The following is a 13,667-nucleotide window of genomic DNA, read 5'->3' as shown; positions in this document are numbered from 1 at the left end:
GTAACAAGTCATACTAATAAGGAACAAAGCATCAAAACCGGCCTATGTGATTGAAGCTACGAAGCCCTTTCTTACAGAGAATGAACAAGGCAAAGACAACTTCATTTCTTCTCGAATATGTGAACAAAGAGAGAATTAAAGAGGAATCAGCTTGCGCTGCGTCGTTTCGCTTGTACGCTCTGAGAACAAAAATAACGACAATAACAATATTTCAGCCGTGCCGAGGACCCTAAGGAAATGAAAATCATGAACGTGAAGATGAGACTGCGAAGAAGAATACTGTGCTCGCGCTTGCGTTCACGCTAGAATGGCAGAAAAGTGCCTTTCCCAGTTATGAGCCCTTCTGCATCGCCTGTCTGCATCGCTCTATAACAGAAGTGTGCTCAGAGACGGCCTATATATATATATATATATATATATATATATATATATATATATATATATTTGCCGCGTCCTATAAATCAGTTGCATTCAAATATTGTTTTTTTAAGTATACCGAGTGTGCTCAATTAATATATTCCAGAGCAGACCCAGCCTAGAACTATCAACATGCGTGGAGTTTAATTTGAACAGAGTGTTCATTTTTGTGTTTGACGCATATTTGATCCATATTTCATTTGAGGATGGCGTCGAAGACAACCCGAGAATAACCCACATTCTCCGCCCTCTGAAGTGCATAAATCTTGAGCTCTTTCACGAATATAAAAAAGAAAAAAGGCGTTCCTTCTTTAATTCTCGCAATATGTGCTCTGCATATTTCTGTGGCCTATTTATTGCTTCCGCCTGTGCAGTAATGGCAGTGCGCTAATGCAGCCGTAAGGTGGCCCGATTTATGGCATATGCAAAGCAATTAGCAAAGAGCAAATCAGTGGCGGGAACTGTCGCCTGCGGCAGTCTGAGCCCGCGCTTGCGTTCCCTATGGCGAGGAAACCAGATTCATTATTTTAGAAATAAGCTGTCTTGGTTACCTTCAAAATTTTCAGAAAGTGCAGAGAAAATTAACGTCATGTAAGTACTGCCTTATAGTGTCAAACGAAGAAGTGGCATCTGTAGCTTTGTAATAAAACAGTTTTATGCGCTCCATAGTTATAAAGCACGCAACTTTTTCTTGACCCTGGACTGCAGAACACGGAGTGAATGACTACATAATGGCGAAAGCTCTGGTGTAATGGCCTGCATCATGCGAAGCATTCTTAAAGAAAAAAAAATTGAACGTTTTCGCGATGTGGGCCCGAGAAGTAAAATCTTTTGACATGCCTGATCATTATAATTCGGTCTGTAACATATTAAATCGTGTGGTGGTGGTGGTGGCGAAGTTGAAAGCAACTGGTGAGTTTCAATATATTCTAACTGGACATGGGTAGGACCTCCCCTTGATGCCAAATACTATTTAGGAAGAGAGCGAATTAACTTCTAGAGAAAGGCTTCAGTTATTGCCCCTGCAGTGCACACCAAGATTTTCTTTTTTTTTTCCGTGGCAGTTTGATCATATCCTTTCTCACATTTACACAGCGCGAAGCAGAGGATAAATATCGTTCCGTGGGAAAGTAGGAAGAGAAATAGAAATAGCTAAGTGTGGCGTACTAGAACAGAATTTGAAACGGATAAGGAAAGAGTGAGTGGATGAAAAAAATTTCGTAATAATCCCGAGTACACCACCGAGAAGAATCAAAATCGTTCGTCTAGCTGCTATTGAAGAAAAGTAAGTTCACACCACTAAACTGGAATAAAATTACAAAACAAAACAAAAAAGAAAGGCTGTAGTGAAGAGCTAATTGTGAAATTCTAACAACGTGTTCGTTCAATCGTGAACGCGGCGAATTTTTTTTATTGAGCTTTATCAGTGGCACTAGCTGGAGTTTCTTGGACACGGGCGAACGCGAATCCACTCTCGATGCTTTTGGAAAAATGAACAGGACAAATCCAGCAGTAAGACCATGCAAATCCTTGTGAACGAGGGATAGCAGCAGTGACTCTCATAAGAACACACACACTCGAAAACCTTTTGAGAAGATTCTCACATAAGCAATATTTGGCAGCGCCGCACGAAAAAGATAGGAAGAAAACAACAACAAAAATAACAAATTTGTATAGATGATGAATGCTTGCTCTCGCTGAAGTGACAGTGGTTTCTATATGGAAGGCTACAAGAGGAAGCAACTGCGTGCTTTATTTTCATCTGGAGTTCTAAACTTGCCTAGTTTGCCTATGCGTTCAGAATTACGAACAGCACAGACGGGACAAGAGAAATCTGAACAGGACATCACTCGTCATTCTTGTGAACAGCGAACTGAAAACCCGGTTGAAAAGTGGGACGCATTTCTCGTCGTGCCCCATTTGCTTCTTCTCTGCGTCAACCTTACTTTGCCTCCCAATGTTGAAGTATGCATACTCGAAACTGTTGAGGAAACTAGCCAAGAGCGCTTTCTTGTTTCTTGTTAATTCCTACTAGTTTTGATTACGTAGTCCCTTTGGAAAGTATATGGTGCGCCAAGTACTTTTTTATAACAAAGTAAATGTAGTTATGCGAAGTTAGAAGTAATTAACTTGTACGCATCACTTTAGGGCGATATTCTTGTATTGAAGATGGAATTATTAAGGCATATAATACCCTTACATATTGTTTGGATGGATAACGGGCTCGCAAGTGTATAAAAGCAAGGCGTATTTCTTTTTCTCTTTTGGCTTAATAGCCGCAGGACTAAGCCTTGCTGGAACTGTCTTGAAGGCATCAAAGTGCATGGTTCATTAGCGGTAAACACCACTTCAGAATGTTTAGTTCATAACTGTTACGAAGTGTGGGCGCTGGCCATTAAAAAAAAGAACAGCGTTCAATATAAGTGCGAAGAGATAAGGGTTCTATTATCACCAACAAAAAGGAATTCGTTTACGCGAAACCAAAAGTGAATAAAATATTTTGCCATCCCAGGTTGGTGTGCTCTAACGCGGGCGTTTTTCTTTAGATTTCCGAAATGATTTCAAAATTTAAATATTGCAACCTATAGTACATCGAAAATGCAAAAGGTTCCTACAAGCAACGGTGAGTTTTCGCTAAATGTAGAGCGCTGGGAAATGCTCCGCGAAAGGTGATGCGGAAAACATGAGCCGTGCACACTAAATAATTGTCTAATTAAATTTTCTTTTCCAATTTCGTGTACTCGCCGCTGTGAGCTAACGAAAGCATTTCGTTGCTCTCGCTGAAGTGACAGTGGTTTCTATATGAAAAGCTAGAAGAGGAAGCAACTGCGTTTCAGTCGGTAAATTTCATTCGTGCATTCTACCTTTCTTACCCTTTATACCCTTTCTGCACTGCACTGGCTTTTATTTCAAACGGTCGTCTGATCTTGTTCGCAGTTTAACTTTTTTTTTATTAACTCTATTGAGAGAGATCTTGGGGCCCGTTAGACGGCGCAGGCTACTCCTTTTCTCTTAATTCATAAGTGTACTGGATAAAAGCTAAACAATGTAGAAAAAGAAGAAAACAATATAGTGACTTGTATTACACTCCCTGACCTTTACGGTACCTGCCGCGTCGTGTTACTAGTCGTCGTAAACAACCCGAAACACGCGAAGCCGCGTAAGACAACCGCGATACACTGTATTTCTGGGGCCGCTAAGATCTGAGAGTGTAGGTGTTTTGTTGTTCTAACGGGTTATTGACCATCAAAGGAGGTGCTTTTGTACACCACTGTGTATAGACATCCATTACGCGGTAAGCTGCACCCATTCTTCGTCCCGAGAGGCTGTATACGGCTGCAACGAGCCATCAAGCAGCCGTTGTTTTTTACGCTCATACAGGCTACTGACCACCGGTGGAGTTAGTTCCGCGGCTGCAAATTCTTTTTGCCGTTAGTATTCAGTGCATGGACAGGTTGTTGCAGGTGGTTGTCCGGGTTGCTCGCGATCGTACATGGCCTCGAGAGATACGATACCGACGCGCCAGATTTTTTCTGGAGGTTTGGACAAACAATGCTCAAAAATTCTAGCAAATAAAGAAAGTACAGACAAACGAACAAGTCGGCAAGCGTGCAGGTGGTCTGTTTGTCTGTCAGAAAGTAAGAAAGAAAGCGTGGAACGTAATGGAAGAGAGATTCGATCGTCGCCAATAGTGACTCGCGGGGCGACGCCCTTGATGTCCAGCTGCGGCAGCGTGTGAAAACGGTTTGGGTGCAAGGTATAATATTCATGGAGTTTCATGGAGTGCTGCATAGTCATGGAGTGCTGGTGTTTATGGCAGATGCAAGCATGATAGTTCAACCAGCATAGAATGATGGGTGTAACATGGACTTGCCTACACTTCGTCCTTCTGGCTTTAAATGGCTTCGTGACATTACAAAGTGATCCCTTTTAAGAAAGTACTGCGTTATAGATAATTAAATAAACATTAATAAATAAACGGCAGGATTCGAACACACGACCTCTAGCACAGAAGTCGAATGTTGTATTCATTATGCCACGAAGGCATGGACAAGCGGGATCACTAGAATTCTAGTGGAACCACTAAAACCACAGCGATTATGCGTGCTTGCTTAGCCTTTCAAGCATGCGAAAGTATCAAATGACCCAACAAGGCTGGAGTCTTCAGCAGCAAAACCGTCAGGTGGGCGCCTCCAAGGAGGAGAGCGGGTGAAAGGGTACACCAACTGCCGCAATGGAGCGCCAGGTGCCGCGTGAGGGGAGAGGGCCTCGCCGCGACGTCACGTCACCCTCGCTCTTATAATTGCTCTCGGAAGCCTGTGTTATCCGCGCGTTCCTTGTCCGCGCAAGCCCTCGCCGGCGTTCTAACTTCGCCTGAGTAGTCGCTATAAAATGTAATGTATAAAAAAAAAAAAAAAAACCAGAGGAAAAACATTGACAGTAGTGAGTTTGGAACCTACAACTTCACGCTCAGAAGCCGAGTGTATTACCCACTGGGCTAAACCAGTGCCTCCCATCAGACTCTATGGCAGTCGGGAGAGGTCAAGGAGGTTGGGCGAGGTAGCATGACGTCACAGACCAAAATGTGCCGGCCTTATGATATCCGCCAAGCGTCTCAATGCGCTTCTATGCCCGCGAGGTGTTCATAACTCGAAGGACAGCTCAGCGGCGTTAAATTGGACATTAATGCTTTCGCATTCACAACTCATAATAAGTGCTTAGCTGTCCTCAGAATTTTTTTACCCTATGCTTAAAAAAGTACAAATTGCTTTAAAATTGGGAAAATTTAGGCCAGATAAAGCGTAATAAACTAAGCTACAAGAACGTCTGAATCCCCATGTACTAGGATCGGAGAAATGCATGTTTTACCCATCATTCTCATGGTGGCTGATTAATCGAAGCGCCATGGCGTTCCCTCCAGTAATTGTAGGAAACTATTATATTTTCAGCAATGGTCAGACGTCATCCGTATTTATTACAAGCCCAGACACCCTCACGATGGCTTAGCGGCTGTGGTGTTGCGCTGCTAAGCCCGAGGTCGCGGGATCAAATCCCGGCCGCGGTGACGCATTTCGATGGGGCCGAAATGCAAAAACGCCCGTGTCCTGTGCATTGGGGGCAAGTTAATGATCATCCCCTGGTGATTAAAATCAATCCGGAGTCCCCATTACGGCGTGCTTCATAATCAGATCGTGGTTTTGGCACGTAAAACCCCATAATTGAATTCAACAAGCACACTAACAGAGCGCATTTCGCGATTTCGTGGTTTGGTATTCAGAGGTACCACGTATAAAATTAGTCATTTTTGAAAGACAAAGCCGCAGGATGACTGAGTTAGAGATAATTTTTCGGTGTTCTTCGGCCTCTGGACACAGGTAAGGAAGAAAACAAAAATCGGGGTTGCATTAAGCAGTTCGTGTCTGCTACTTTACGTGACCAGAGCATTGCCGAGTGATGTGTTTGCTTTTATTGTTTCCCTGTCGTCACTGATACATTATCACGTCATGTTTCAAAGCTCGAGCTCTTGCATACCTATATACGATGACCAAGGTCGATTCAATCAAGTCGCGAAGCTTCTGGCAAAAAGCGTTTGAGAACAAATTGTCACCGACATCAGCAAGGTTGGTTATGGAAGCAGCGATTGAAGCGCGACTATGCGAGGAGGGGACAAACATTAGGAAAGAATCAAAGCGTTTTTAATTAAAATGAAACACAGATTCATTCAAAGAAAATACAATTCCTAATGAGTTCGATGTACGCGTGGCGAGGAAAGAAAGGGAGAACTCAATTTTACTTTATTGTTATTTGTAACAGCCTTTTTTCGTCATCACCCGCTCTGAAAGCGCCACTATCACTTACGATGCAACACAGCTTTTGAAGTGGGCAGAAAGGCGTGATCATAAAGTTCACTGGTTACAACACGTCCTCCTCTCACGTTGGGTTTTTTTGCTTGTCGATGTTTGTCAAAATTTGGTGGTGCGGGTAGTTTCATCGTTTCTTAGCCTGTTTGCATGGTCAAAAGTAGTGATTTACGACCGCCAGATAATTATTGACTTCAGATGTTTTCGTGCAGCTGCGCTGGCTGAAGGTCTTGACATCCGATGATTAGGCTAACACCACATGCTAACACTCTACACGCAAAGATTTTGTCGGCCTCCAAAGAAAGTTTATGTCCTGTGCAGGGGTGCGATTTCGGCACCCGTACGTCTAACGTTGTGCTGCATTGCTTTCCACGCTGAGAGCTCGAAACGCCCATCAATTCGAATGGCGGGGCACTTGAAAATGCAGCTCTGATGGCAGGCCACCAAAACAAATTTCGCGCCTTTGAGAACAAAATGACGTCAGTTCTGTTTTTAAAGATATGCGTCACAATATTTTTTTCTTCCGCCGAAGTGTTCCCTCGTTACGCAGATGGCGCTAAGCCTCATGAACTGCCGATGAACCGCCATATTTTGAGCGTATGGGCTTCTATGGAAGCGTTGCTACCAGGTATACCTATCTTGGTGACGACGTGATTTCAGTGCTTCTCTGTGGTGCCAATAAATGGCGAGGACGTTCGGAAACACGTCAAGAAACATCCGGCAGACACTTAAGACTGCTTACGTGTGGCAATGCGCAAACGTTGTACTGTTTGTAGACCTCGAAAGGTCATCAACGCGCTCATTTTATACGGTCATGACGTGCGCCACCTCCTCTGTACCGTCACTTGCGCCGCCCAATGACGCGCGTACTAGTCAGCAAGATGGCTGCGACGTGACGCGTGCAATCAGGCGCGCACTAGGCACACCTTTAGTAAGCCAGAACCGTGGATAAGCCGTTTTTTTTAAACTTTCATTGGACTGCCTACCATCTGTGCATTTGTTTTTCATGTGTGTATGAATGTAACGTAACGAATTTTCCCACTGAAACTACTCATAATTCCACGCAATGTAAAAGAAGAGCAGCCGTAGCTTCAGGAAAGCGGGCTCGTCTCGCCCCCCGGAGGCCCGGGTTCGACTCCCACCCAGACCGAAATGTACCAAATTTTCTCTTAAAAGCCACTAATTTACTTTGGTTACAGAAACCGCCCTGAGAAATGTGACGTTAATAGGAACATTTCTTGATGTAGTTTTACTCTCTGCGGCGTCGGCCATTTTTCGTCACGCCACAGTTTCACCAAGGTCATCCGCCAACATAGACACCTATGGCTTTCGCCTTAATAAAGACCACTAAGGGGACCGGCGACGCGGTCATCTCGTGGCTTTCCAGTGCCGAGCACCAGGTCGAAAGTTCAGTTCTCCACTACCGCGAGTGCATTTCGATGTGAATGAAAATCAACACTCGTGTGCTTTATAGATTTAAAGTGCACGCTAAAGTTCCTTCGGGGTGTTATACCTCATAAATAGGTAAGTTCTTATTCGTCTACCGCTACTGAGCATGCCAAAATCGTCTTCGCTGAGCTTGTTTATTGCGGTCACAAGTCCGTCAAATAAAGCGCTTCCTTGTATTTGGTTAGTTAGTCGTCGCCTCGTCGCTACACCGCGTTACAATATGTTTATAGCTGGTGACGGAAATAGACGATTTCCAAGCTAAGTGATGTTTCATGTAAGGAGAATTTGCAAGACACTATTTGATGTAATATTGCGAAGGAAAAGAAAAAAAAAAGAAACTACAATAAAGACGGGAAAATGCGCTGGGAGGCCCGACAAATTTTTGTACCCCCAGTTTATTTTGTGGGTTATTTCTTCGTCTCGCTGAAGTACTTCAATTAATTTTTTTTACAAGACCGCGTTAATGCAACGAACATGGAATAAGCCTCAGATTGTGTTCTGAAACCAGGCAGTCGCTTACATTTTAGCACGTAGGTCCGGTGGCCGGTAGGTTGTTTATAGGTACTGACTAAAATCTTGGAGATAAACAGCAAAATGATCCACATACGGGTGGAATGCTCGAAGCTGCAGCACTGAAATGAACAAGTCTAGGTCTAAATCAGCTTTCGACGTCGAAAGGTGCAACCATAAAGATTATTTGTCAGAAATAATTCTTCAGGTTATTCTTTTACACATAGCGCAAAATCCTTTAAAATATTTATACCAGCGGAAATATAACGTAACCAAACCTTTTCTAAGTTATTTTTTTTATTCGAACGCTGACACTCACCTCGGGCAAACGGCAAACAGCAGCAAAAGAAAAAGCAAAAAAAAAAAAGCGCTGCCCGTGGGTAGCGCGTGCGAAGGGACACACCTGTAGCGCTGCACTGCTGATCCGGGCAGCATTGCATGTGTAGCGTGCGTTGGAAAGTGTGGCCCGACTATTACTAACTGTGGTGTGAGCGCGCACAAACAAACATGAATAGATCACACTGAATGACTGCAGACAACGACTGTCAAAACGCTGGCAGCAAGCGCATATACGCCGCAGCGGGCGAAGGTACGTGCGGTCTATCGCTTCAACGGAAACTGAGCGGCGAATGCACGGCGCATAAAGGTCAGAGCCGTGTGGAGATAAGAGACTGTGCGGGCGAGCGAGCGACGAGCGCGGTTGTTGGCAGAGTAGGAGTGCGCCCCCCCTCCGCGCTCCCTCCGGCGTTGGCTTCCCGCTTCCTTGCTTGCGCGTGGGTGATTGAGTGCGTTCGCTCTCCGTGATAGCGCGCGTCCCCGCACGCATCCGCTCGGGCATACGGCGCGCGGCGAAGATTTTATCTATAGGGAAAGAATTGACAGTCACTTTAGCATATGCTATAGAGGATGAGGGCGAAAGACTGTGCGCTGACGAGACATTCATTAAAAAAACCTTGACATTCTCATTCGAATGCGTTGTTACTTCCTATTACTTGTTTTATCTTGACTTGTTTTCTTTCTTTACAAGCTCTCTTTTTTCAGTCGCTTAAACGCCGCCACTGTTTCTACGTGGATAATGGCACGTTAGAACGGTCGTGGCTTTATTAGTTCGTCAACTTTCTTGTAGCGCAGGCAGATAAAGAGGTACACGAAAAGGCACATTAAACAAACACACGTTAACTTTCACCAAAGCATTTATTGCCAGTTATAGCAGGCGCACTTATACCCCTCAAAACGTCATAAGACACGTGTACATTGCTCGGCAAATATGAACAAAACCGGGAAATCCACACGCAGACACTTTGTGGTCACACTGATTATTTACAAGGGTGTCCGTTCAACACGAACAAAGCTAATCGAGTTCTTTATTGATAAAGAAATTGATGGCTTAGTAAGTAAGCGCACGCGTCACCAAATGTGGCGATGTTCGTAGCTTCCATAGTGATTCCGAACTTGCTTCTACTCATGATAACAGTTTCTTTAATGTGTGTGAGACGTCACCTGAAACGTCACTTGAATTTTGGTGCCATTATGCCGGACGGTTGTCGGATATTTCGATTCATGAGCCATCTAATATAAGGCTTTCGCCTTAATAAAACTTCACTAAGGTCATCAACGCGCTACATTAAGGTCCTCTCGAGAAGACGCCTGAAGATTGGTGGAAAGCCCATACCAAGGGCACAGCACAAGGGTCGACCCCTTGCATACATGTTCGTACGGAGCGACGTGCTCTGCACTTTCATCTTTCGCGAAGATACGGGTAGACATCAACAAAATCCTCGCTCTTTGAGACCGGTAATGCGGTTATATATGACTGTTCTTCACGTCTAGTGCTGGAAACCACTTCGCCCGTCTTATCGGTTGCAACCACCGCCACAGCGAGTGCAACAGCGCATCAGCTAAGACGAGACGCACCGTCAGCGTAGTAGCGAAGCATTGATCCGCTTAGGCGATGCTCGAATGAGGGCGACCCTGCATCGTCGGGTGCATATCTGGCGTAGAGCCCATTTCCTCTTTCCCAGTTCACCGCCTGCATGCTGACGCTGTTTGCGATTTCTGGCGAGCTCGGGGGTTTTTGCTAAGCGCAAGAGACGCTTGGATCCGCCTTCGTCTCGATACGTGTCCGGGTTGCAGCAATGCTTGCTCTTGTCCTCGAAGATGAATCTTCGATGGCATGGAGGCTGAGCGATGTGCGCTTAGTGCCCCTGCATAATGTATGGGCGTATACGCTCGTTACAGACGTCCGCGACTAATGTTAGCCAGGTACTTATCACCCGTTTATTTTTTTCGGCTGATAAAGAAAGCGTGCGAAATATGAACAATATCACGTGACTAACCATCCGCCCGCATCAAAAAGCAGCGGAACAGAGGGAAATAATGCTTTCAGCCACTAAGTTCGACGTCAATTCTGCAGCTCTGTTGAGAATTAAGTGGTGTAATCACAGGGCGCCAGCGAAAAAGTAAAACCCGGTGAGATGAAAAGCCTGCACTTAGCTTATGCCTCCCACCCACGAATAAAATTTGCATCGGGCTGACGACTATGGGTAGTGATGAATATGACAAAAGAGTATGGCCACGTGGATGACCGCATTTTCCAGCGCGCCATGACTTGCGTCAGGCCTCCTCAAAGTTTCGTGCATGCCCCCCTTTTTCCAGCAAAGCCACCCTCGCGATTTTTTCCTTGCGTTTCACTACAGTGGGGCGTTGATTTAGCTGCCTCTACTTTCGCTTGTTCTATTCGGGACGCGTCGTAGCCACGTCCGTTAAAGGCTGATTCACACTAGGATGACACGACGCCGATTTTGGTCTGCCGACTGTTGGTGACATTTTCCTTCCTTTGAACCGTTGACCACAGCGTTTTCCGGCCTGTAAACTGTCCTGTCGCCAACAGTCAGCAGGCCAAAATCGGTGTGTCGGCCTAGTGTGAATCAGCCTTAAAGGGACAAGACGACAGCACGGAAATCTCGTCAGCCTCAGCTTTTGCGCTTTTAGCATGGGCGGGGCTGGCGGTTTTCATCGAAGTAATGGCTAGTCTGTCGTCGTTCGCGAACCGAAGGTCATTTCGAGCTCCTGGCACTGACAGTTAATCTTCGACGCTGTAAAATGACTGTCTTACAAAGGCTGATTAATAACAGAATAATATATCTAAATGACACCTCGAGGTCTATTTTGCGGGACGTTGGTAAGAAATATGGATTGAAAAAGAAAAATAGGTAGGGTTCACTACGGAAGCTCTACACCTGAAATTTCATAGTGAGCGAAATGTCTGTCGAACGTTACCCCATGGACAGATACAGCCCTGGAAGGACGTCATCCTGATAGGCTAGTGCTTGTCTCGGAATGTCTTTATTCCTGAGCACTCCCACACGAGATGGTGCAGGCTTCGAGTCACTGGCCTTGCTCATGTTAGTAATAATAGTTTTGTCGCCGACGTTCTGTGAGCGTTGAGAACCAGCATGGCACACACACGCACACACGCTCTCTCTCACACACACACACACACACACACATACACACACACACGCTCTCACACACACACACACACACACGCACACACACGCACACACACACACGCACACACACACCACACACGCACACACGCACACACACACACTAAACTTTGAAATTAGTACGTGGTATTGTAACTTAACTGGTCTAAATTGCTCCGGAGCTCCCTGCTCCGATTAGGCACAGACCAAAAGTTAATATTCTGCTAAATAGTCCTACCATACAAGCGAGCCTTCTCATTGCCGCTCTCAATAATTTAGTGCGGGAAGAATATGCGTTGCCACTCTTCCAGAACACGACTGTTCAAAAGGAATTTAGCTACTAATCAACTGAATGGGTTTTGTAGGCGGTGCTTGCCATTCGCGAAGTCATCTGACCTACGCGAACGGTTGTCCAGCAAGGGCTGTTGGTTGCCCGGCAAAGACAGCATGGACTGTCCAAGAAGTAACTCGTGCATGGGACATAAAAAATAACATATCCGTCAAAAGTACCCCAAAGATTGCCGAACAAAAAAATGACCCATGAAAAGGAAGGTGATGAATGGGATGGCCGGTCTTCATTATGAAGAATATACTCCAAAGGCACCGAGGCTGATTTTGGCGATAAAGAAGCAATTAATAGGTGAAAGTAAAGAAAGAGCCATGGGAGGAGTTTATGGACTGAAGTGTCCGAGAAGAACGAAATTCATGCCAGCGATGGAGTAAAAAATAGCTGTACAATAGATCGGAGCAGAAAACATGGAGCGCCAAGAAAACATTCATGGAAAATTTAGCGGTAAATGCGAGAGAAATGCGCGAGCATTACGTCGCACCTTTCTCAGGTCCCGGATTCATGATTTGAGCCGCATTCCCCACATTACAAAGTATTGTTCGGGAGCTCACTTTACGCACTTTCTGCCTCTTCCAGCAGCGAAGTGCAACTGAAGGTGGTCCGGAGCAGTCAGTTGCAATTTATATATAAACGTATATGTATATATTTACATGAACGTAAGTACGTGCACATTATTTATTCTCAACTCTCCCATCCCTTCTCTACCTCTACCACGTGACCGGCTTCCCACAATTCACACACATACACTTTTTGCACACTTTCACTCCTAATGCTCACGCATTAAAACACGACGACGTTGAAGAACACCTGCCACATGAAACGAGTTGGGACGGAACAGTGACATTGTATTGGCGAGATAGAGATAAATAACCACGCAAGTACTCGGGAACCAGCATAAGCTCGGGCAAAAAACACGAGATGTGTATGGAGCGTAATTACGGCCACAGCAGCAAAAGTGAAATAAATAATGGCATATGGCACCGCACAGTACAAAGGAAAAACGATAATAAGCTTATATCGAGGTAAGAAAGCGGAATTCCAGATTACGAAAGAGGTCCGCCACGCGCCATGTGCGCAGTTGTGTAGGAAATTAGGGACTTTACTGCCGTTATTGCCTATACTAAAAATATTCTCGAATAGAACTTACAGGTGCCTCACCTTTAACGCGCGGATAGAATCCGGCGTTTCCAGCGTGCCAGGCAGCGGCTGGCGAAGATACGCAAGATACGTCACGCCGGCGATGTCAGGACCACTGAAAATTTGCCCATAGTTCAGCGTGTTGAACGCGGTCCGCTGCAGCGTGGCAATCAGCTATTGCCACAGAGCATGCGCACAAGTGCGATGAGAGCGAGCGCTTTTTCGGGCGCAAACTATTCCATCATGCTGCCGGCCAGCCAAGCTAGCGAACGACGCATACGGTAGACTATGGCCACGTGTACTTGTTTATCTTTCACCGGTGACCGCTCCTCACCGGCTCACAGAAGTTAACGGTTATCGCTCGGCGCAGGACGCGCCTGCATGTATCGGAAGTTTCTCGAACGTTATCCATGCTTCTTTCCGTTGCCTGTTTTCACCGACGCTTATGTTATCTGA

At 45.4% G+C, this 13,667-nt stretch overlaps 1 protein-coding gene across 2 annotated transcripts in view; it reads right to left on the bottom strand.

The window, feature by feature from the left end:
* LOC125944151 (uncharacterized) overlaps positions 1–13,364 on the bottom strand; it is a 98,372-nt gene extending 85,008 nt beyond the window's left edge. For both annotated transcript variants that reach the window (XR_007466163.1, XM_049664314.1), the window contains exon 1: positions 13,233–13,364. The gene's annotated coding sequence lies outside the window, so the exon portion shown is untranslated. The remainder of the gene's footprint in view (positions 1–13,232) is intronic.
* Between the last annotated feature and the right edge of the window lie 303 nt (positions 13,365–13,667).

This window comes from Dermacentor silvarum, chromosome 3 (genome assembly GCF_013339745.2).
Source record: "Dermacentor silvarum isolate Dsil-2018 chromosome 3, BIME_Dsil_1.4, whole genome shotgun sequence".
Taxonomy (NCBI): Eukaryota; Metazoa; Arthropoda; class Arachnida; order Ixodida; family Ixodidae; genus Dermacentor; species Dermacentor silvarum.
Note: the sequence above shows the minus strand (reverse complement) of the source record. Positions and strands in the feature narration are given on the sequence as shown.